Raw genomic sequence first — 25,508 nt, 5'->3', positions numbered from 1 at the left:
TGTGGTGTCGGCGCCAGGATCCGCCTCGCTGCGACTTAAGAGCTCGCAAACATAGCGAGCAGCAGGCCGCTCACACATTCTAAGGCGCTCACACTCTCTGAGGCTGACTCCGACCATCATGCACTATGCTGGTTGTCGTCAATATAGTATCCCTCAGGCCGCCTCGCCCGCTGGGCGCTTCGCCTACAGGACTACAATATCCGCGTGCTGTACTGCAACGGACGCCAGCATGCTGACGCCGACGCACTCTCGCGCTCCCCCTTGCCTGACGACAATATCCACAGCTCAGTGTCTCACAATGCCATTTCTTCCATCGACATTCACACCATCGCTACCGAACAGGACAAAAATCAATAGATCGCTTCACTGATAAACTTGCTCACCGATCATCGGCAACACCATCCACTCGCGTGTTGCGTCGTCAAGCCCACCATTTCGCCATTCGCGACGACCTCCTTCACAGATGCAATTACAATGCCGACGGCCGCCAGTGGCTACTAGTGATACCCCGCAGTCTGCGTTCTGACATATGTGAATCGTTCCACGCTGATCCGCAGTGTGGGCACTCTGGAGCATCAAAAAGTTACCACCACATTCGCCAACGGTACTTCTGGCTAGGGATGTATACCGCTACGTGCAGAAGTTCGTTCGCTCCTGCATCGATTGTCAGCGCCGCAAAACTTCAACACACCTGTCACCAGCAGGTCTGCAACCTTTACCTTGCCCTGATCGGCCGCCTGGGCGCGTTGGCATCGATTTGTATGGGCCACTTCCTCTGACGTCTGCTGGTAACCGCTGGGCCATCGTCGCTGTAGACCACCTTATGCGATACGCTGTAACTGCCGCCCTCCCAGCGGCTACAGCACGCGATGTTGCCTCCTTCCTGCTTCCTGCTACACCGATTCATTCTGCGCTACCGTCCACCCCAGGAGCTGCTCCGCGATGGAGGCCGTGTCTTCTTGTCGGAAGTCGTCGAAGCCATCCTCAAGGAGTGCAGCGTTGTTCACCGCAAAACTACTGCTTACCACCCGCGGACGAATGGCCTCACCGAACGCTTTAACCACACGCTTGGCGGCATGCTCTCGTTGTACGTCGCCGCTGATCACACAAATTGGGATGCCATTCTGCCCTTCGTCACCTACGCCTACAATACCGTCCCTCAGAGCACTTCTGGGTGTCCCCCGTTTTCTTACATTATGGCAGGCACTCGTCGCACACAATCGACACAATCCTTCCATACAAGCCGGATCGATCTGAGTGCGCGCCTATTTCTGCCACAGCCAGACTTGCTGAAGAGTGTCGCGAACTTGTCAATACCTTTGCTGCACAAGAGCGGCAGAGGAGCATTCGCGGTGACACAACCACTTCTGAGCCCACATTCCTCCCTGTAGCGCTCGTATAGTTCTCGATCCCTACCACTGCAACTGGCGTCTCTTCAAAACTACTACACAAGTATGAAGGCCCCTATCGTGTCATCGAACGCACATACCCGGTCAACTACCTGATCGAACTCATTGAACCATCTGCGGACATGTGCCGTCGATGGCGCGACATTGTGAACGTGGAGCGCCTGAAGCCGTACCATGACCCGCTCATAGCGACAAGCTGTTAGGTCGCCAGGCGGACCCCTTTTTGTACCCGGGGTAGTTGTAGCGAAGCGTTCAAACTCTGCGGGTCGTCCTCTTTGTCTCTTCTCTGAGATCATGCCCCTCGTGCTGAGAGTCCACGATCCGTCTTGACTGTCGCCGTTGTTCATCGTCGCCTAGTGCCGTCAAGAAATGCCTTTACAAAGTGAGTTTCTTTGAAGTCTTCTTGAAGGCTTTTGCGTTGTCCGTATATACAACACCAGGTAATCCACGACCGGAGGTGAACCTTCGAAAAACAAGCATGAAGCTGTCTGTTAGTACTTTGGAGATCAATTCTAAGTGTAGAGCTCTTTTGACGGCGCAGGTGAACAGTGCTGTGAAACTCTTTGAAGATACATTGTCCGCTTTCACGTACAGCGGTCCGGTGAAATCTATTCCCACAGTGTGAAAAGGATCGGAGTGACACACTCTTTCTCGCGGTAACGGTGCCTCAGGGGCGCTCGTTGGTTTGGCTCTGTACATCGCACATGTGTTGCATCCACCAACAACTTGCTGCACGACCTGTAGGCCACGTGGTATCCAAAAGTTCTAACTTCAGTAAGCGTGAAGAACGCGCTGATGACAGTCACGAACGAGAAGTTTAGTGAAGTCAAGATGCGGAGGCAAGAGAACAGGAGGTTTTTTCTGTTTCTTGTGTTAACTGTAGCCTGCCTCTTATACGCAGCCGCCTTTCCGCATCCAGAAAAGGATGAAGCATCTTGACACGCGACCGTTGAGTTCGTTAATCTCTTTCAAGGATACTTCTTGTACAACCTTTATCCAATAGTCTGCAGCCTTGTTCATGTCTTTATCTGCTATGCACGATGATTTCGCTTGCCAGCGTGCGTTTCTACAATTCTTAATAAATATAAAGATCCATGCTGTAATTCGCAGCACTCCTGTAAGGCTTGAGAATTCTCAGGTCCAAAATCAGCCCATATGTTTTGATATGTAGGACTTGCACGACGTTTACTCGCTGACGCCTGTTTCACCACACTCTGTATTCAGTGTGTTCGTCGGCCACGTTTCTTCATCCTTTCTTAACCAGGGTAGATCTTGCCGCCACCACAACTTGTCGCGGCTCAGTAGTTGCAACAATGTGCCCCGTGTAAGGTAATCTGTGGGGTTATCACTTCCAGGACAGCGTCGCCATTGAGTTTTGTCAAAGCTACGTAGCTTTGACAAAACTCAATGGCGACGCTTCAACGTATACGTTGAATTTCTGACACTATATTGCCAACAAACGTGCCATTGCGATGGCGCTCCTCGGATCCAAGGCAGCAATACGGTAGAATCGGTCCAGAAGTTCACGGCCATATTCTGTTCAAATGTCTTCAAGAACTTAATCAGGAACGTCGCTAATGTAGTTGCAAGCACCGCTCCCAGAAGCTCGAGTCGGGGTAGCGTAACTTTCTACAAAGGTGACCCTTGATTTAGCCATTAGAAGTGCTGTGGAGACGCGCTTATTATGGCCAACATATTGCCACATGCACTTCTTTTACTATGTTTGTGTAACTGGTCCGGTGCACGTGTGATCACTGTCTTGCGCGGGCCACGCTAGAATGTCTGGGAACATTCCAAATTGTCGTAGATCATTTTGTCAAGATTGCGCACATGACGCGAATAGTCAAGATTATTCCAGAGCTGGCGCAACCATCAGTGATAACGCTAGAAAGTTCGATGCGTGATGTATGAAAGACTGCGCATCCCACCGATGTTCAGTTTTATCGACGGTCGACGTTGTGTTCGCCGCTCTCTGTGTACAGTGTGTATTGCTGTAGTTTTCCTTTCCGTTTCTCGGCCACAAGCTCGGCCGAATAAAAAGTTTCATCTTGGACACGCCGACTCGACTGCTACCTTCGTCGACGTCACGACCACGTGACATCTGGTGGAGGTGGTGTTCGTTCATGTTCCGGACGCCCCCCGTCAAGCCATGAATCCAGTCCAAGTCGCAAAGAGGACGTCGACACCAACCCCAACCAGCGAGCCAGCCGCAGACAACGAGGTCTAGCACCAGAGTACGGGCTTCTACTTGATAAGACCCGGAAGACAAAGGCAATGACCATGACGGCGGCAACGATGACAGCCCCTATGCCATCGCCCGCGACAGTCGTGCTACAACTACGCAGGGAGCCGCCAACGTTCCGCGGATCGTCATTTGAAGACCCAGAAAGCTGGCTTGAAGCGTACGACCGCGTCGCAGTCTTCAATACTTGGACCAGTGAGGACAAGCTACGGCACGTCTACTCCGCGTTCGAATACACCGCTCGGACCTGGTTTGAGAACCAAGAGCGAAACCTGACAACATCGGGCATTTTTCGCACCAGGTTCCTCGCCACATTCACGAGCGTCGTCCGCAAACAGAGGGCCGAAACCCTGCTGGAAACTCGTGTGCAGCTCCCAAACAAAATCGTGGTGCTCTACACAGAAGAGAAGAACCGACTGTTCCGCCATGCTGGCCCTGACACGCCCGAGGAGAAGAAAGTTCGCTTCCTCATGCGAGGAGTCAAACAGAAGCTGTTCGCTGGACTGATGAGGAACCCACCCAAGACCATCCAAGAATTCCTCTCGGAGGCAACAACCATCGAGAAGATGCTGGAGATGTGCACCCGGCAGTACAGTCGCCGCGCATTATAATATAACGCAGCTGTGCATGCCGTCGGCTCCGACAACTTGCATGAAACGATCCGAGCCATCGGGTGAGAGGAGCTGCGAAAGCTCGCACCTTCTGCACAGCCCGAAGTGACGTCGATTGCGGACGTTGTACGCGAGGAAATCCAACAGTCACCAGCTGCAAGCAGTGAGCTATGCTGCTGCAGCCCGACGCAAAGCCCCCTTCCTCGCCCACGTCAAGACGCTGCGCCGCCCCAGCAGTTCCGCCGCCACCACCGACGTCATACCGCCCGCCAGCCGGCCAGCGATACACGCCGAGGAAGACCGACGTTTGGCGCGCCCCCGACCACCGCCCACTCTGCTACCATTGCGGAGAAGCTGGCCACACCTACCGCCGCTGCCAGTACCGACAGATGGGACTGCGTGAGTTCGCCATTGACGCGCCGCGTCCACAGCGGGGTGAAAGACCACGCGACATCGCCGACTACCTCGCAGGAACGCAGTGGACGCCCCGAAAACCTTTCCGTTCAACGTCGTCAGGCCGCTATGTCTCACCGCAGCGCCGCCAGTACACTGGCCCAACCCGGGGCAGGTCACCTAGCCCACTAAGGGCAACAACCGATGGAGATGTGGTTGCCGTACGACGAAATACCGAAGATCCTCCACTGCCGACGACGACGCCGCGACGAAATCTCAAGAATAAGACGCAATCCAGACTTAGCCGTGACGACGAAACCTCGGTGCCTGAAGAAGACCTGTCGACGCCACGTAGAAGCAGCGGGACAAGCCGACCTAGCCGTGACCCGACGCCGCGACTTAACCGCAACGCAAGACGACGGATTAGCGACCTCGACGTACTATTCGACGGCCACATCTCCGCTCTCGTCGACACTGGAGCAGACTATTCCGTCGTCAGTGGGCCATTGGCCGCAAGTTTGAAGTTAGGACAGCTTGGCCAGGCCCCGAAATCTGGACCGCTGCACAACTTCGGCTGGAGTCTGCACTGTAAGAGTCACCATGAATAACCGGACTTATCCTGCGAGCTTTGTAGCCTTACAGCATTGCTCCAGGGATGTGATACTTGGGATGGACTTCCTAAGCCAACACGGCGCCGTCATTGATCTGACATCTGAGTCAATAACACTGAACTCAGAAAAGGCGCTGCCACTGCACTCGATGCCAGGGAACCCTACATTGAACGCGATAGAAGAGCACGTCACCATTCCGCCTCTCACCAGCATCATCATTTCCGTCGGCACCGAAGAACCCGCAGACCTTGAAGGCATCGTCGAGGGTGATCAGCACTTGCTCCTGAACCGTCAGATTTGCGTCGCAAGAGGCATAGCCGAGCTGCGTGATGGCAAAGCAAGGGTAGTGCTGACAAACCTCAGCCACGAATATAGGCACCTCAACATTGTTACGACGGTCGCCTACATCCTTGAATTCGTGGACGCCAGCAATGCGTTTGCCCTCTTAGATGCTACCAAGCCTGCTGCGACGGATCGAGGAACCCAATCAGATTTTGACGTCAACCCGAGCCTCCTGAAGCACAAGCAAGACCAGCTGAAAGCCCTGCTCCTGCAATTCAAGGACTGCTTCTCGTCGTCGTCAAGAATTCGACAGACCCCAGTCGGGAAACATCGCATCATAACAGAAGAAAGTGCCCGGCCAATCCGTCAGAGCCCATACCGAGTTTCGACGCGAGAACGCGAGGCCGTCAAGAAACAGGTCGACGAAATGCTACGCGACGACATCATCCAGCCGTCCAAGAGTCCGTGGGCGTCACCTGTGGTGTTAGTGAGGAAGAAGGATAGAACTCTACCTTTTTGCGTTGACTGTCGTCGCCTAAGCAAGGTCACAAAGAAGGACGTGTGCCCTCTCCCACGAATAGACGACGCCCTAGATCGACTCCACAACGCCAAGTATTTTTCTTCGATGGACCTCAAGACCGGCTACTGGCAAATCGGAGTCGACTAGAGAGACCGAGAAAAGACTGTCTTCATAACACCGGACGGCCTGTTCGAGTTCAAGGTCATGTCCTTTGGTCTTTGCTCGGCACCCGCGACTTTCCAACGTGTCATGGATACAGTACTGGCTGGCTTGAAGTGGCAGACTTGCCTCGTGTACTTGGACGACGTCGTTGTGTTTGCCTCAAACTTCGACGAACACCTACGGCTGCTTGAAGCTGTACTTCAAGCAGTCAAGAGCTCCGGACTCACACTGAAGCCAGAAAAGTGTCGCTTTGCGTACGAGGAGCTCTTGTTCTTGGGACACGTGATGAGCAAGTCCGGAGTACGCCCTGACCCCCAGAAGACAGTCGCCATCGCTACATTCCCGCCGCCTGCCGTCAAGAAGGCTGTGCGTCGATTTCTCGGCCTGTGCGCCTATTACAGGCGGTTCGTCAAAAACTTTGCCCGCATCGCCGAGCCACTTACCAACCTTACCAGGTTCGACGTCAAGTTCAAATCGGAAACGCCGCAGGAGGAAGCACTTGAAGAACTAAACCGATGCCTGCAGATGCATCCGTTACTCGCGCACTTCGACGAATACGCCCAAATACACACCGATGCAAGCAGTGTAGGACGCGGCGCCGTTCTTGTGCAGAGGACTGACGGATTGGAAAGGGTAAGTAGCTATCCCAGCCGGTCGCTATCAAAGGCGGAAGCCAACTATTCTACAACAGAAAAGGAGTGCCTTGCCATAGTCTGGGCTACATCAAAGTTTCGCCCCTACCTTTACGGCAGGCCCTTCAACATTGTGAGCGACCACCACGCCCTGTGTGTGCGAGGACCCTTCAGGTCGTCTCGCACGATGGAGCTTGAGACTTCAAAAAGAAAGAAGGAACCATTAGTGCCGACGACTTCGCTGAACAACAGCGAGCCGACCCGGAACTCAGGGGCCTTGTGGAGTACCTCGAGGACAGGACCAACGTTGTTCCGAAGGTATTCAAGCGTGGACTGGGTGTCGTTCTTCATGCAAAACGGCGTTGTGCTGAAGAAGTTCTCACCACTTCGAGCCAAATACCTTCTCGCGGTGCCTTCTGCATTACGACCAGAAGGCTTCCAGGCCCTGCACGACGACCCCACGGCAGGACACCTGGCTTTTTCCCGCACGGTTGCAAGAATACAGGAAAAGTACTACTGGCCGTGCCTTGCCACCGACGTCGCTTGTTACGTAAAGACTTGCCGAGATTGTCAGAGACGGAACACACCGCCGAATAGGCCAGCCGGACATTTGCAGCCAATGGAGCCCCCCTCGCCGGCCGTTCCAGCGAATCGGGTTGGACTTACTGGGGCCGTTCCCATCGTCGACTTCCGGAAACAAATTGATCATCGTAGCTACCGACTACCTCACACGCTACGCTGAGACAAGGGCCCTGCCTAAAGGCAGTGCCTCCGAGGTAGCCAAGTTCTTTGTTGAGAACATTGTCCTTCACCATGGCGCCCCAGAGGTCCTCATCGCTGACAGAGGTACGGCATTTACTGCTGACCTAACTTAGGCAATATTGAGATACAGCCAAACAATCCACCGCCGAACCACAGCGTACCACCCACGGACCAATGGCCTCACGGAGCAGCTAAACAAGACCATCGCCGCCATGCTGCCCATATACATCGACATCGAACACAAGACGTGGGATGCCATCCTTCAGTACGTGACCTTCGCATACAACATGGCCGTGCAAGAAACGACGCAAATTACGCCGTACAAGTTGGTCTTTGGAAGGAGCCCGGCAACGACGCACGATGGCATGGTACCCAACGTCTCCGATGAAGAAACTTCGACGTCACCGTCTACCTTGAGCACGCCGAAAAAGCCCGACAACTCGCCCGTCTGCGCATGCAGAGCCAGCAAAAGACCGACTGCTGTCGTTACAACCTTCGACTATCCTAGCGACCGTGTCTGGGTCTGGACTCCAATACGCTGACGCGGACTTAGCGAGAACCTTCTTCGACGATACTTCGGACCGTACAGGGTACTTCGACGTCTCGCCGAACTTGACTACGAGGTTATCCCCGACAGCATGACAAACTCTCAGCGGCGCCGGGCACGTCCCGAGGTCGTGCATGTGGTACGCCTGAAGCCATTCCATGCGCGTTAAGGAACTTGTGGACTCCACTTTTTCCTTGCTTTATTATGTTTTAAATGCGAAGCATTTCTTAGCGAACCTCTGGCACTTTGAGCGTTTCTATCTACGTATCTATCTATCTACGTATCTATCTATCTATCTATCTATCTATCTATCTATCTATCTATCTATCTATCTATCTATCTATCTATCTAGCCGCCTACGTCTGGGTGCTCTCATGATCGCCTCCTTAACTTGGTGTAGACCGAAATTGGCATGGGAGGGTAAGAGGATTTGACGAATATGACTGTCGGGTCGTGACATGAATAACGTGAAAATCTTGTCGCGTACGTCTTCAAACCCTTTCCACTAGACACGTGTGGCACATACCCGTTTACCACGGGCTGAGGTGAACGGGTATGCGCCACGGGTGATTGACAGTTTATATCTACGCAGGAACGGCGAGAACAGACAATGGTAACTTAAATGCCAGAGCGTTAAGGAAAACCAACATCGGCAGCGTTGACTCGACGAATGGAAATAAGGAAAATTAGGATCCCAGCAGGAATCGAACCCGAGCATTCATCGTGGAAATCAGGTGTTCTACCACTGAGCCACGCCACGTCTATAAACTGGTTTGGAAAAACAGTCTACGCAGGCGTAATATCGGTGCAACGTCAATTGTGGTTGTGGTGCTTGCTATCTAATTTTACAAGAAAGCAATAAACACTACATGATACTCCGATGATGTGTACTACTACGATACAGGCGTCATATCAGATTAACGTCTGTGGTTCCAGTGTTGGCTCCACTTTTATAGCAGTCTAATAAACATTATGTTTGTATTCCTGATTCAGCAAGCTATATTGAAGCATTGCTCGACCCCGGAGGAATATATTAACGATAGTTGCATATGATATCCACATCACCGCACCGTAATGTGCACTTCGTCCGCCAGAACGACGCAGTGTCCTCTTCATTTCTTACGAGGCTGGGCGATGGCCTCATGCTGACCGAGGATGATGCCAGATTGATTGGCAGCCGCTTTGGAGGCTAGGCTATGAGACCACGTACGCTCAGGTAGTCTACGAATACGAGAAGCGCCATCCACTGATGTTGGTCTACGTAGCACTACCCTATTGGAAAAACCAGTGGCACTGGGCCCAGTGCCATACCTGATTATCGGACCGGTGTGGCACTGGACACTGGACACTGCATACTGGACACTGCGTACACTGCACACTGCGTACACTGTACACTGCGTACACTGTACACTGCACACTGCGTACACTGTACACTGCGGACACTGTACACTGGTTACACTGTACACTGGCCATACTGCACACTGCGTACACTGGCACAGTCGAGAAGGCGTGCGCGTTTAGCGTGCCATCCGTAACCAGGTGAAATAAAGTATTAAAAAAAGAAGCATTCCAATCACTGACTTTATTTTCGCCTTTCATATCATAAATAAATAAATAAATAAATAAATAGCTAAATAAATAAATAAACAAATAAATCAGAGGTGAAAGTGCTGTCGTAATTGCATAAAGAAAAACTGCTGTTAAATGACCCCTGGAACTTCCGAATGGCTTCATTAAATGAGCTAATTACCTCACCACTTGACCACCTCAAAAAATCTTTGAATCGATCCTTCATGTACACGCAGTTGGAGATTTGTCGCATGCTGTAATTGCGTATTAGATAATACATTGTATTTGTAAAGTACAGACAGGAGAAACAACGGCCTTAGCAGAGCCCTTGTTCAGAAGGGTCTGAAGGCTTGTGCTACACAATGTATGAGGATCGCAGCACCACCATCATTAGAGAGGGTGTGCTACGAGTTTCTTGGCATTATGACATTCAAAGCAACGTCATTTAGATGCTTTAAGACTTCCTTACCGTCGAAGAAAGGCTCCACACCAAGAAATAAGGACGGATGTAAAGGGATATGCTCTCGGTGGATTAAAGGGAAGTGGTGTTTGCGTTTGGTTTCAGCTTCGCGGCACTCTATCAAGACATGGAGAACGGTCTGCCTGGACACATCTCACCTTAAAATGACACGTCTAACCTTATGATCTAATATTTGTACAACAGCACTTCCACTACTGATAAAAGAAAGAAATCTTAGCCTCATCAGGCTGGCGTCTGCTTCCGTTGTCCTAAGCGGCCCATCTCCGCAAAGATGTTGCGCAGAGCCTTGCGCCCGAGTGCCACCCTCTTGGCCACCTCGACGTCGGAAGGGGGGTCCTTGATGACCTTTTGGACGACATCTGCAAGGATCAAAGAGTGACTGCAAAATTAAACTGAGTACTGTGAAATTCTGTACAGTACACCTCTGTTAATTCGATTAATCAGTTAACCTCACCCAAAAGTCCCGGCCGGCAGCTCATACATTTTGTTGAGAACAAACTGTCTTCATTTTGACTGTGCAACTAAGGCTTCGTGGCACTTAGGTTACAGTGAATTTGTCATTCGGCTTCCAAATTGCTGCTTTCAATTGCCCCAAGACTCATCATCCATACAAGGCTCCGAATGCATTATTACGACACCTCTTTAACATTGTGAGCTTCTTTTGTTCTGAAAATTAGTACTTAGGCAATTGCCCGGCAGTGCAATTGAAGACAAAACCAAATCTGCATTTGCAAGAATCTTGCATAAACAACTCCATGGCCATGTGTCATTGCTATAGCCTCCAACATGGCAAGTCCAAACAGTGCACCACTGATGGCAAGCTGCTTAGTCCAATTGTTTGTTTACTTGTTCAACTAGCAGCAACAAGTTATGTCACGTGTTCTCAACATTCCGAAGAAATGCAGTAGAATTTAACTCTTAGCTTGGCAGCAGCTTGTGACTACTATAGTCGGGTACAACTTTAGAAGACAGGAGAGGCCCCGCCCAGATGACCGAAGCGCAGCGGCCAATTGCCTCCACGACTAAAGAAATAGTCCCGCTGTAAAAATTGACTGCTTCTAAAACGCGTATTTGTCGTTATAAATAAGATTTCTGTATCTTGACGAGTGCTTTGGAAAAACTGTCATGATGGAAATGCTACAACACATGCCGGATCACGAGAGAAAAGTAACTCTGTGCCTTCTACCACGCTGTGCGTCGTCTGCTGTGGACCAAGATCGACGGCACCGGGCGCGTAATTATAAAGCAGTCGCTGACTTAATAGCATAAGATTCATATATATATTTTCTGTGTTTGCACAAGCTTATTTTTTTCAATGTGTTAGGCTTATTTTTTAATTATGTTTTTTTTTTTCGGTTGCGAACACGCAATCTCGTGAGTTTGCGCACGGCATTCCATGCCAGTTTTCCGTCATGGAGCCCAGCGAGGTGACATCAGAACAAGATCCTTTGTTGCCGAACGAGCCTTGCGCCGCCTCGATGGCCACACCACCAAGGAGCCTTGGCAAGAACAAGAGCTGCCACATCCTGAACAGAGATTCACACAACATGATCTTCCACTGCTACACGTATTGGCGCAACAGGGAGCCTGAACACAGCGTGGCGGACACGAGCAAGTTTGTCACCGACATGCTCGGTGTCAGCGAAAGGACTGTGTTCAGGGTGAGGGAGGAAGTTAAAGCTTCGCATTTTTCGGGTGGCAAACTGACGACGACCTCGCGAAAGCGCCCACGCAATGCGGACAAGAGAAGATGTAGCACGAAGTTTGACAGCTTCACGTTGTGCGCGCTGAGGTCTTGTGTGCACGATTTCTTTCGCCGCAACGAGATACCGACGGTCGAGAAGATAACTACCGAGTTTCAGAGCGTATGGAACTCCCATCACTAAGGCGATGTATGTGCGTACTGTGCGTCGCCTGCTTGCCGAGATCGGCTTCAAGCACGAAAAGAGAAGCCGAAACTCGCTGCTTATCGATGGAAGCACAACTTATGCGCGATTGTGTCACAGCAGGCATTCTACAGCTGGCGCATGCAGTGAGCGAAGAGTTCGAAGTCACACAGCGGTGCGAATTCATGCCAAGCTCCCTTGTAATGGCACCAGTGTATCAGTCATAATTTTATATTAGCACTGAGGCTGACATTAAAGAAACAAACACTGCTCCCAAACACCTGACCGTTAATAATCCAATGGCATTCAATCAAGCAGCGCATGTCTCACATCTGTTTTATCCATACTGCGTAACGCACAGTTCATTATCATCGCTCTGGCGCTCTTTGGCCACATCTGGCCCTTGCGCCAATAAACTTCACTAATCATCATCAAGCAGCGCATGTCAGTCACTGATTGTTAGCAGTGATGGAAAGCAATCAATCGACGGTGCTACACAACACTCGAACGACGCTGCTAGACGTTCGGCTATCTTATCATGGACACTGCTGCCAACGATCGGTCGTTTGCACGCTGAGCTGGCAGCAACGAATCTTCGCGTTGGGGGTTGCTTTCGGAAATCTTTTCTGTTGAGAAACTCGTAGGTTGGTTTCATCCACTTTTCTTATTTATCCTGATAATGGTTTTGCTCCACCACTTCGCCACGTCCGACGAGAAAGGCAGGGGCACAGTACGCAAACACACCCGCCACTCACAGTACAGGTACCAGACTTTGGCAAACTCTCCTCGTCGTAACTTCACTTAGGAGCAAAACAAAACACCACAGAACAAACACGCACGAGGTTTCTTTGCAGCGGTATGTCGCCGTGGGATCCAGTTTCCAGACGAAGCGCAGCGCAGCATCAAAAATGTTCGCTGCAATCTCTCTTCGCCGGCTCACGGCTCAGAAGAAACGTACGCGGCACAAATTGTGCATCGTAAGCTCACAATAATATTTCCGGCATGACAGACCATCGCAAACAATTTGAATTCACTCTGACGAAGGGAGACGCACACAGCTGATGCGACTCGGCCCAGTTTGAAGTGAGGGCGGCCATGTTAGGTATGTTCTCTGTCGGCGGGGCCACCAGCCGTCCGGCTCATGACGTCATCTGAAGTGCGCGCCTTTTGGTGGAGGCTCGTATACATCCGCCTTTGAGGGGAAAATGCCGCTGCCTTCTAAAGTTATACCCGACTGTAGGTAGGCTTTGATGTAACAACAAGGCTCTTTCTGTTCCAATAATTGGCCAAATAAGCAAGCTGTTGTCCTAGAGGAGCATGAATTGCAGAGTTACACATTGTAAGGCATGCACAATTTCAGTCATCAAAGCGTATCACAGCGTATCACACCCATGAGCCATTCAATGTGCCATAAACATGTGTGGCTGCACAAGTATAGTTCTTACTCAATTTTTTTTTTCATTGTAGGCCACTTGAAATGTCAGTCGTGCTTAATTATTATGTATATAGTTTATTATTTCAGGAAAGAAAGAATATAAAGCATACTCATTATTGCATCCGCTTTCTGTGGCGTGGCTTGGAGCTTGCCCATGCTGTCCGCCTGCCGTCTGCCCTGTCAGGCTCCTCTCCTGCATTTCTGCAGGCGTCCAAAAGAATCTCGCCATTTCCCTCACCACTTTCATCTCATTTTGGCTCTGCATAATGTCGCGAAGCTTTGCAGCTTTCATTAGAATGTCGGAGCCAACGTAAACCTGGAACATAAAATACCAACGTACATTAATACATTGGTAGTGGCAGATCAGTAAGCCATGAGCTACTACATTTGTTGTGCTAGATTAACCTGCTCAATCCTTCTAAATATACAATGCAGTCCTCTTTTATTGTCTTAGTGCATACAAGTATGCAAATTTCACTGAATGTGAATACATTTACGAGTTCACAAACATGCCACACAAATCGGCAGGTGCAATATTAGTCCCATTGTGCTCAAACAACATGCCTTGCACTGTGACCAGAATGCCATCCATTTCCAACTCTGACATGTCCTGCGATTGCTGCATAAAATCTCGCGTAGGTGGCTGACTGCATCCATCGGGAGGTCAATAAAGAATGCCTATTGTGCACTCTATGAATCAAGTTTTTTAATGTATGATAACTCGAGAAAATTTGGAGGACACTCGAGCTTCGCCTTTAAGGGCAGAACATGATAGCGTAATTGCACCCTGTTCGCATCGCCTTCTTGATCGCTACACTCGAATACAAGTCAAGAGCAGTGCAGCTTTCCTGCCAAAGGATTCCCCTCAAGCCAATGGTGTCGAGGCCACTTTGCAACACCTTTTGACATGCTGCTTTGTGATTCCTCTTTAAAGCGGCCCTGTAACACTTTATGAGCATAGTCAGAAAACACTGCCAATCGGTCAGCTAAAATTGCTTTCTCTTCTCTCAAAAATGACTCTACAAGCTCAATAATCACTCGTCACAGCCACAGTATCAGCCATTGGTTGATTTGAGCCTGGCGTGCTCGGTCGTTACAGACGCCCGCTGTGGAAGGCTGCGACTTGTCCACGCGTGCACACGTGATCGCACTGAAAATTCTGCGTATTCGAAGAAAAAAAAAAGAAGTGCTCATAGTCACAAGGCGCTCGTGACATATTTTCCTTTCCCGTGCCATCCCTCCCTGCTTAGCTTCCAGTGCTTTCACCGGGGCGAGAGAAGAGAATGCAATACAACTTTTTCAAGGACACGAGCGCCACCAAAGGGCGCGCAAGCGCTCATGGGAAATGTGTGTACGCAGCCGCCGCGATGAGCGCGCGGGCCTCGCGCTGTAGCTGTCCGCTTGCGCTGTGCCAGGACTTCTTAGACACAGTGAATTTGGCAAGGTGCAACATGTTACTGCGCAATTCTATCACAAACTTCAGTGTTTAGCTGCTACAGCCTCTCGACGATTTCCATCTGTCCCATCATTGGACCAGTTGAGCGGCTCAGAAGCGTCACCTTTTATTTATTTATTTTGGCGCCAGTGCACCTTACAGCATAGATGAAAAAAAAAAATACAACTCGGTTGCCTATGAAGTGCAGGAGCGGTCTATGATTGGCGGATGCATTTGGAATGAACGTCCCTCGACACTGTCGACGAGTACAGTGTGAAGTTCTGATATAAAGAGTACACCAGAAAGTGTAGTCGGCATTTGGGGAAATGATATACATTCATTGCATCGCTCGCACCATATATGTAACGAATGATAAGTGCCTACTAACCTTAGTTGGTGCTATAACTACAGGTTGGAATAATACTTAGAGCGAAAAAAGAAAGGAGCAGTACAAAGAAGGAAATGCACAAACCAGCGCTCACACACAACAAAGTTTATAGCACGCGTGAAAAAAAGCATATATACAAAAATGGGAGTGCATCACGCGTGTCATGAGGAGGCACAAAAAGTCAAAACAACCAAGGCGCGTGCTTAGAGTAGATTAATAAAGTTGAATTCCTTGTCTTGTAACGACTGAGAAGGTTGACTGACAAGTGTGGCGTTATTTGTGACATGACATGCCCCCGAAATTTCTCCCGTTGTCTGATTAGGTTGATGGTACAAAATTACTGTGCTTTCGAAGATGGGATTACATTTTCATGACTGACATAGCGATGCGAGATTGTTATGCAGGTTTAGTGTCGTGGTTTCTTTCAATTGAGGCAAGGCCTCTGACTGGGAAAGGAAGCAGCCATTTTTTTTAATGCACACACAACAAAAATAACTATCACTCACGAAAAAGAGAAGGAACAAATACAAGCAACTGTAACCAACAGGGTCAAGCCCAGCCTTCGTTAATGCTATAGCGACCGGTGCACTAACCAAAGACGGTTCCACGGATCGTTCAAAGAAAGGATGACAGTCACCGGTTATAGCGACACTTGAGTGGACGTGAGCGGCGGTCTCGTTGGTAGGCGCTTGCGTTGGCGGCGAGGGCCCTCGTAGAGCGGACGAGGAGTCAAGTCGTCGCGGAGGTCGTAGAAGGCAGCACCCTCAGGCACGGGATGCCGACGACCTCCAGGCCCACGTACGCAGCATGGAAGTTGGTGGTCGGCACTCGGGCTCGTCCCTTGGCAGGCAGCCGGCAGCAGGAACCCTCTCCCCCAACCGGGACGGTGAAGTCTGCTCCACACAAACGGGAACCAGCTGGTCGGACAGCGGGAACGCCTCGTACCCACGAACACCCGTTTCCGAGGACATCTGGAGATCCTTCGATGCTGTCGGGCCCTTTGTGTTTGGCTCCGTAAGCCGACGACACTGACCCTGACACCAGCGTATTCTTCCTCCGAGCTCTCCTAGTCCGACTCCCTCGCGTTCCAGCCCGTCGTCGTCTTCTTTCCCGTCACTGTGCCACCTACTCACTGGCTCTCGTGGGATTTCCCTCGTCCGCTCACACGTGCAATTCCTCGCCGACGTTGTCCTTTTCTACGCGCCGCATGTGTCTGTTGTGTGGTGCCTCTGTCCTGTCACACTACCGCGTTTGCAGCACTCGCGACACCACAACACATCACCGAGTACACCGCACCGTCTTATTGATCTTACGCTCACTCATCACAGAGATGAGACGGCTCCATTCAATGAATTTCGATGCTCGCTGAGGCGCGTATTAATACATCGACCAGTGTGGCCGATGTACAGTCGCCTATTTTTTAACCTGAACGCACGAGCATCGATCACCAAGTTGATAAGCGCCGTACAACGGAGTGCAGCGGCGAAATGAACAAGAATACACGCATGCGCGCTATGAGCAGTCGTGGGCAACTGCCGTCTGCTAGGCTTTTCCGCAGACGGCAGCTGTCCAAGACCGCTCATTGCGCGCATGCGCGTATTCTCGTTCATTTTGCCGCTGCACTCCGTTGTACGGCGCTTATCAACTTGGTGATCGATGCTCGCGCGTTCAGGTTAAAAAAATGGGCGACTCTACATGTGGACACATGAAAGAGAAATTTGCGGTTGACTCCTACACAATTTACAAAACAATTGACATGCCTCTGACCGCATTTTTCTTTGCCCACCGCAGACCCCTGCGACCTTAATGCGACTATAAGCTTATTTGGGGCGGCAAACACAACCTTCACCCCCCACATTGCTTCCCTATGTTCTTCAGGCCATGCGACTTCTTATACATATGTGGAATAACTGCAATATTTCTAGTTCGTTCATTATTTATGGATGGAGGGCATCCATGTTAATCTTTCTTTGCCATGTGAACAGATTTTCGCAAACCAATACAACGATATGCAGGATATCCAGCCTCTTTGCAGCTGGAAACTACTGCTCATCTTATGTGCGCAAGTTTTTTTTCCAATTCCGCGCGTAATCATGACATTACAATTCCTTGTTTAACAATATTCGAATGCGCTGATGCAAAATTAAACACCTATTTCGCTGAACACGGGATATATACTGCCTGCAAGCATGCTCCGCAGTGAAACTTAAAAGCATGTTTCAAGAAACTGCAAATTATCAGAGCAAGGCATCTCGCAAGTGAATTCTAGTCCCATCCCTTTTTGCTTAGGCACGTTTAGAATGCCCTCACTTCTTTGTACAGCGCGTGACTTGTCAATTAAAAGCAAATAATCAGCTGTATACCTGAACACTGTAACACCTCTCTACAGTTTGGTTAACCCCGATCACGAGCTGCTATGGCATTAAATGCCATAGTGGCTTGTGAACAAGTAATCATTGAATAAATACGAATTCGGTGCTCCAGCTCGCATTGCTCACGATAGCACGTTTTGACTGCATGTATCAGCACGTGATAACTCGCATGTCGCTTAAATGCTACATCCGGTATACATCCGCTTGGTAATACCTACACTGACTGCATCATTCCTTTCACATTTCATTCGTGGAGATACATGCAGGCGCGTTCAGACATATGTAGTATTAAGGATTTAATAATAGTCAACCAGCGGCGGCGCCTTTTTTCGTTTGGTGCTCCCACGGCGCCAACGAGCAGCGAGCGACGGAACAGCCGGCGGGCTCGCCGTACACACTTTTCCCATAGTGCTTCGCGCGCCCGCGGAGGGCTCTGGGATTGCTTGAAAAAGGTCTATTGCAGTGTGCGACAAATCTTTGTAACTCCGCTCGTACTGAATGGATTCTAAAAGTTTTTGCGGTGGTGAATTCATGAGGCAATAAGCTCCTTTAGTGAATCCACTCCATGGCTACTTAGAAATTGCAGGGCCCCTTTAAGCACAGCACAAAGGCAGTCTGCCGCAGAGTCATTACGAAACGGCGATACTATTGGCTGGAGGGGGGTCCTTTGACGGCGAAAAGCGGCACTGCTCTTGACTTGTATCTGAGCATAGGCCTCCCAAGCTCGGCCAGGGGGCACTGCGTCGCACGCGTTTCGCCGCCTTTCTTGCAAAAACCGGTCGCTCCTCTCCCCGCACCTGCCTTTTGACTGCGCTGTCTCCGCACGTTCGGGCACCCTGCATGCGCTGTTCTCTGCTCGCCTTGCACGTACAGCTTCACGTGTCGCTTGCTCTGAAGGTGTAGAAGGATCGCAGAGATAGAAAAAAACGTTATCACGGTGTGAATTTCACCAGAGAAGGGCGGTTGATCGACCACCTTTGCGGGGCCGAGCTGGTAGTGAAGGACGATGCTGGTTGTGCGAGCGCTGCGTGCGTGCCGATGCTGAACGGGCACAGTTCTTTGACATGAATAGGGAGGTGACTGCGCGAGTTCTGTAATTAGATGTTACCGATAAAACGCACCTTCGTTGTGGCAGTCGTGTCTACTTGGAGCTGTCAGCAAACATCCACCACGCTTTCGCGTGCGTTTTCTATTGATAACTTTTCGACTGCTTGGATGTCAAGTTTGTCGTGCGGCTTTAAATTTATTATGTGCTCAGTGTGAAGAGCATAAATTTAGATCTGCCCTGTTGAGTCACTGGCAGCATCGCAATGTGCCGTGTTCAGTTTCGTGGGAGTTTCACTTTTGCCGAGGTTTGCATCGAATGATAACGTCGGATCGCAAGTTTAATGTCACCTTGGATTTTTTAGAGCTCCCTTTGACAGCATAATGATACGTGCAAAAAAAAATATTTCATGCCCACTTCGATCATGCATGTTTCTTGCAGAAGCGTGTTTCATTTCGAATAATATAGACGCCTGATCATGCACCGTGTTCACTGATTTGAATGTCGCTTTGGTTGTTGCAACAGCTCGTTTTGGCCATCATCATACTATACAATACCCACTGGGATCGCACATGTTTATGATTATGCAGAGGTTTGTGCCCGATGATAAGCGCGTCTGTTTTCTCGAAGCCATAGAAAATTATTTGCCGCCTTGGTTCTTTTTTCAGCTCGTTTCCAAAACGGTAGCTGTATATTGCCCGCGGCTCACGCGCATGCAAGCTTATATATTACGTGCCTGGTTGAGAATATCATGGCTGGCTGAGAAGCGCCTTTAGATAACGCTGCCTCTCGGCTCGCGTTAAGGGCAATTCCTGCAGCTCGCGCAGTGCTGGCACGCCACGCTCGATTTGTTGACAGGCAGACGACGCGCTGCCTGCATCGCCCGTTACGCGAGCCGAGATGCAGCGTTATCTAAAAGCGCTTCGCAACCGGCCATGACTTGTTATTTTGTTTGCCAATAGATGACGCCAAAGCGGGCGAGCTTTTGTTAGCTGTCGGTTGATGGAGCTGAAGGCAGCCGTCGCAGAGCGCAGGCCACGCGTTCGCGTGTTCCCTTTCATAAAAATTGACGCTGTACTTGGAATGCTCAACAGAAACGCATGACGGCTGGTGCTTTTTTGAGTCATCAGTGAATGCTGGGTTTTCGCCCGATAGTCAAACAATGTCACGGTGCGGAAGCAGGGCTTTTCCTTTCATATATACGTTAAGTAGTAATATATCAGCGTCATCGGCGCTCAACGGTCGTGTAACGCCAGGTGCCATGCCGGCTGACTACCGCATTCCAATCGCTGAGCCCTGTAGTACTTCGCGCATACATAGATATCGCATACAGGACTATACAATACGGTACCATGCTTAACAAAGCCCACAAACATTCGGGATAAACGTTCACTTAAACTTGAAATGTATGAATGCAATACTTACCTCCTCATGGCTGAGGAAATCGGTGGTTCGACCCGCGCTGATGAATCAGAGATACCGCCGGTACAGCAGAAGAAACCACTCAAACGTGTTGGACCCCCCCCCCCCCCATTCACAGATAAATCTGACTAAGAATACCAACTATTTCATGGTAATGCTAGACAGGTCCCTCTAGAAAACTCGCTACAATAAACGGATACATACAGGAAGAAAGCCCCACGACGAGTCGCCATGTGTTGTACGAAACTGAGGTGCCTTAATAAGTTATTCAATATATTAGAGCTCTGTTAGTAACACTTTTAGCTTTAAATAAAAAGAACAGCATTATTTATTTAGTATAATACTAAGGAATAGGTTTCATTTAGCATTAACGCATGAAAACATAAAAACAAAGATACGGGACTAGGGCTACCCCTACTCAACGCAAACAGACGGGGCAGACATGGCGGCGTTCATGCGGCGTTGCAGAAAAACATTAGAAAAAGCAGAGTCGGAGCTAGCAGACTTCACTGCTGTTAGATCGTGGCAAATAATGGCAAATGTTCAAAAAGAAAGGCTCCTTTTCGCAGGGAAGTGACGACTATATTTTAAACACGAGTTATTCGCACACAAGCACCTCGTTGGACGTCTACAACAGTAATATTCGTAACGCCGTGTCGGTCTGGCGCACGTCTACTCCAACGGCGCAGGAACAAAATACTTTTCTTGCCATCATTCCCAACATGATTGAGCGAAACTTACTCAGTACAGCTTGGAAAACACGAAATGGCGGTATTCAATGTATACATCCTCCGATTGATTTCTTTTTTTCTTTTTGGACTGCATTAAAATATGTGAATAGTGTAAGTAATTGAACAATTTTCAATATATGTACGAGAAAAGTGCCCTTTGCCGCGCTGCAGATTTGTATAGGTAATAGTCATTTTGGCATGCAATGTTTCTTATTGATTATTTACTATTTATCCTTTTTGCGCAAGAGTGCGTGATTGTCATGGTGCTTGCGGCAAAAAGTGATGTTAGGAAGCTTCACCGGACTAGGCCTTTAATTTTGCTAATAAATTGAATGTAAGGAAAGTAATGCATTACTTGAATGTAATGCAAATGCAAGTTTTTTTTCCAAATTTTTGCGACCTGATGTTGACCAGTGTGTCAAAATCGAATACCGAAATTAAAGTTGTCTAAAAAGTGTAAGGATGCACACAATTCTTCTATATTTGTTTCATTTTTTCCTTCCATGACAATGAAATGTCACCCCTCGCGTTACAATCGAGTAAAAGTGGTATGGGCAGAATCTGAAACTCGACAACTTCTTGTTCGAGTGCTTTTAGACAGTGGTAGCCATCATAGTTATATTCGTGCAAATGTGGCTATAATAATACTTCAGTGCTGTTAGAAGGAAAGAGCTTTCTCTCATCACGTTTGGAAGCTCCAAATTGCAGAGGCAACTCTTGCCGAGCGTGTCTCTGTGTGACTGTGCAGTCACATTAATGATGCTGTAGTGGAATCGGAAGTATTAACGATTCCAGAGATATATGCCACTGCTAGCGCACACTATCTTGCAGGCGCTTGTTAAGGAATATAATGCAGCTGACACATGGCAAGCGGATATGTGGCAAGACGGCGACATAATTATGCTCATAGCATCCGACACCTATTGGAAAGTAACAACTGGGAAAATTGATCACATCAATGAGAAACTAATAGCGACAGAGATAACATTTGGATGGATGGTACAACGACTGTTATTGTCTGACATCCAGTTCTTGTTTAACGCACTGTTTCTCTTGAGCAGTAATTCTGCAATAGACCTCGACGTATCTTCAGTTTGGTGTCTTGATGCCATCGGGATTGATGGTACGCATTCATAAACCTTAGAGAGTAGCCACCACCTGTTTGGATTAGAGCAAGGCATCTCCAAGCGAAACAAGCGTCATCAAGTTGACAATGGCGGCACTGGCAGCAGGAACTTGAAAAAGGCTGAGAAGCCAGGCGAGCAGGTCAACGTTTGTCTTGGTACAGGGCATTGTCAACATCGGTGGCAGCATGGTGGTGATGTTGGAATTGCGCAACTTGTCATAGACTGGCCACTTTTTGTGCAACTACAACCACAATACGGAGGGCATGTTCGATATTCTTCACGCCAAGTACGTCAAGCATGTCGAGGGCGCTCTCTGCTGCATCATCGTTGGTTCCGAAGGTGGGAAGGGGTGCTGCAGCTGCAAATGAATGACTGTTGTGCACAGGGACTGCCGAAAGCAAAGCGAGCAGCATACATTCATTCGTGTGCCGTTCGCCAAGTGCAAAAGCCCGCTGGAGTGCGTTTCGACCACACAGCATTCAGGGAACGCAACAAGTGCAATAGTTTCTTCGACAGTGATGTCAGCAAAATGGAGGACAACTTGGTGCAGCTCAATGATCTGGACTTCATGCCTCACTTTGGTCATGTGGCACTCGGTAAAAAAACGCATCGTGGGTTCTGTTGGAGGGCTTACATCAGGCTTCTAAGATTCTCATCTCCGCACTCAAAATGGCAGAGGGGAATATGGAGATTTTGCAACAGTCATTTCTGAAGGCTTTCTGAAGTGTTATTAAACAATGAAAGGGAAAGGCCAAGAGTAACTGGAATCTCTAGAATAAATGTTCAGCTCAGTAGACCACACATTCCGCGGCTTACCCCTGGTGATGGGACCATGGGACCAAGTGCTTCTCAGCATAAACTGTGAGATTCGCATGGACTCTAACATGGTACACGTCTATGAGAACAATGAGGATGTGGTGACTGAGAAGCCCATGAACTTCTCGCACGTCAGCCTGCCACAGTTCATTGATGAATTTGACCTTATATGCATAATGATTGCCAGCAGACCGCTTAAAGCGTCTTGCTGGCGCTCGCTCAGTTTGGAGAGCATTAGACCACTAAGGCATCTTGAGAGCGAGCCGAACGAGCTCCAGCATTTGAAGCCGTCCTGTTTCATGCTGGGAACGTGCAACATCTCAATGCCAAAACATGCTAGCATGTCGGGGCTCCCGTTTGGACTTGTGTTGCAATGAAAGGCTCGTCATCGTGTGGCTAGCAACTCAACTCTAGAACTGTGGAAAAGGCACAAGAGCGCCTATGTATTACTGTTGTGGTCACATTATCACCGTTCAAGCTGCACCCTCAAAGCGTGCAATTCACCTTTGCCCTCCTGGAAGGATGTAGAAAAATAGCAGGCAACGGAGCAACCTGGGGCGTGCCAGACCCTTAACGAAGAAAAAAACAAAGGTGGCATAGGCATGAAGCACTGGCACTCAGGCTGCAGCATTTCCCCTATAGTGTCAGCAAAAAACGGATGTCTCTTTTTTACATCTGGGGAAACAGTAATTTCCCTACACTATTTTATATCTTACAACAATTTAGCCTGAAAAATCAAACTTTTGGACTTAAAGGCATAATTCCGAAACAATTGTTGTTACGTACAAGGCCTTATGCGGCAAGTGACAGTTCACTTGTGACGCCTGAAATATCTACAAGTTCGAATTATTGGGGTCTGAGATGTCACTAGGCTACTTTATTCAGGCAGCACAAAACCGACCTGTGAATGAAGTGAATACTGGCTGTGTTTTGATAGTGCTGCTCCATAACTGCAAAGATGTCATTTCTTTATCATGCAACTTTATTTTCTGTTACAGTGGACATAATAATCACCTGTATTCAAAAAGATGTTAAATAGGCTGGAATACTTAGTTCTCATTGCTGTGTGCATTTTGTTTTCTTTTATTGTGTGTCATAGTTCTCTTCAAATTTATCATGTTGGCACACTGCCATATGTTCACAGTGCTGGTTTTACTGTTGTAAGCACTTAAAGTGTCCTTGTACAAGTAGGTACATCGTGCATGTATTTTAAAATCCGAAGACTTCTTTCTTAGATGAACCGGGTTTAAAGGAGCATGCTATGTGTATATTTGTAGGTACTGGTATGTTGGCGTAGTCTTTAGCTGTTCTTTTTTTCACATATATTCATACTTGTTCTTTGGTCGCTACAGTATTGCAGTGGTTACTGCGCTTGGTTACTGACCCGAGAGGCACGAGCTTGATCTCAGTGGAATTTCGATAGAGGTGAAATGCTAGAAACGAGTGTACTTAGATTCAGGTGGACGTTAAGAAACCCCAGGTGGTCGCGATTTCGGGAGCCCTCCACTTGGCCGTGCCTCATAATGATATCATTGGTTTGGCATGTGAAATAAGAAATTAGAAATTCATAATCATATGCTGGTTTTGGCATGTAAAACCTCAGAAATACTAGTGTAGTGGTAAAGGAGCGAGGCATTGAGCAGTGGGACGCTTTCTTGGTGTGTCACGTGAGCACTATTCATGAGCTGTTGGTACAGAGCCAGTTGGACTGTTTTGCTGTGCCGGCTTTCTGCCTGCTACCCATCGTTGATTAATAAACCCCCTTCGAAAGTCGTGGAGGCACTAAGGACTTCTCCTTTCTATATATACCCTAATGTTATACCAGGAGTACGTTAGTGCCTCAGTATTTTTTATTTTTCAGTAATAAAGCTTTTACTCTCAACATCTTTAACATTGATCTGCTGTGCAGTCATTGCCCAAAGTAGCTTCCTTTAATATATCGTACTATCAGAAATTGTTACCATCCTCTGAATGAAGAGCGAAGTCGGGCCTTGATTGTGGATGTCAGGTTGGGCACTACTAACCAGTTTTGGGAAAACATGGGTAAATTTATAAAACATGGGATATATCAATCTTGTGGAACAGACGCCTATGTATCAATATTCACTACAAATCGAAGATTTGAAACATTGTGACACGCAGACCAAGCCTATGTTAAAAAGGTAGCTGCCGTGTGTACTCCGCAATCTCTCCTAATGTTGTGTTCATGAATCAAGCCAAACGTGGAAGAGGTTGATATGGTTGCACCTTTAATTTTTGTAGTTCAATGAAACTACCAGACCAAATAAATTTTTATTCAAACTGTAAATGACACTTGGTGGTGGAATTAATAGTGAAGGTTCATAGGCTAATATAGCCACTGTTGACTAAAAATTATCTCTGGGCTGTGAATGGCACCACAGAGTGTTTCTTTGCATTGATTTTGATCGACTACGTGGTGTCCCATGGTGGACATAAAATATGCTACTGCTTATAGGCCTTCTACAGTGCCATTTTGAGCATAGAATGTTGTGAACTGATAGAGGGGGCTGAAATTCACTATGTGCTACAAGTTGCAGCTCTGTGCCTTGATCTACACTGTCACTGGCCTCCATGACCAATCTCTCCATGTTTCTACATTCGAACTTCAT

At 48.7% G+C, this 25,508-nt stretch overlaps 1 protein-coding gene and 1 long non-coding RNA gene across 2 annotated transcripts in view; one reads left to right on the top strand and one right to left on the bottom strand.

Annotated features, from left to right (window-relative positions):
- LOC125758182 (large subunit GTPase 1 homolog) overlaps positions 1-25,508 on the top strand; it is a gene marked incomplete in the record, with an annotated part of 595,829 nt that overhangs the window by 364,603 nt on the left and 205,718 nt on the right.
- Positions 9,869-20,435, bottom strand: LOC119391045 (uncharacterized). Its single transcript, XR_005183579.2, has 3 exons — positions 20,208-20,435; positions 13,653-13,858; positions 9,869-10,580 (listed from the first exon to the last, which is right to left on the bottom strand). It is a non-coding gene; the product is annotated as an uncharacterized LOC119391045 (long non-coding RNA).

The sequence above is a fragment of the Rhipicephalus sanguineus genome, chromosome 4, assembly GCF_013339695.2.
Source record: "Rhipicephalus sanguineus isolate Rsan-2018 chromosome 4, BIME_Rsan_1.4, whole genome shotgun sequence".
NCBI lineage: Eukaryota > Metazoa > Arthropoda > Arachnida > Ixodida > Ixodidae > Rhipicephalus > Rhipicephalus sanguineus.
The sequence above is the reverse complement of the archived record's forward strand: the minus strand, read 5'-3'. Positions and strand labels throughout refer to the sequence as shown.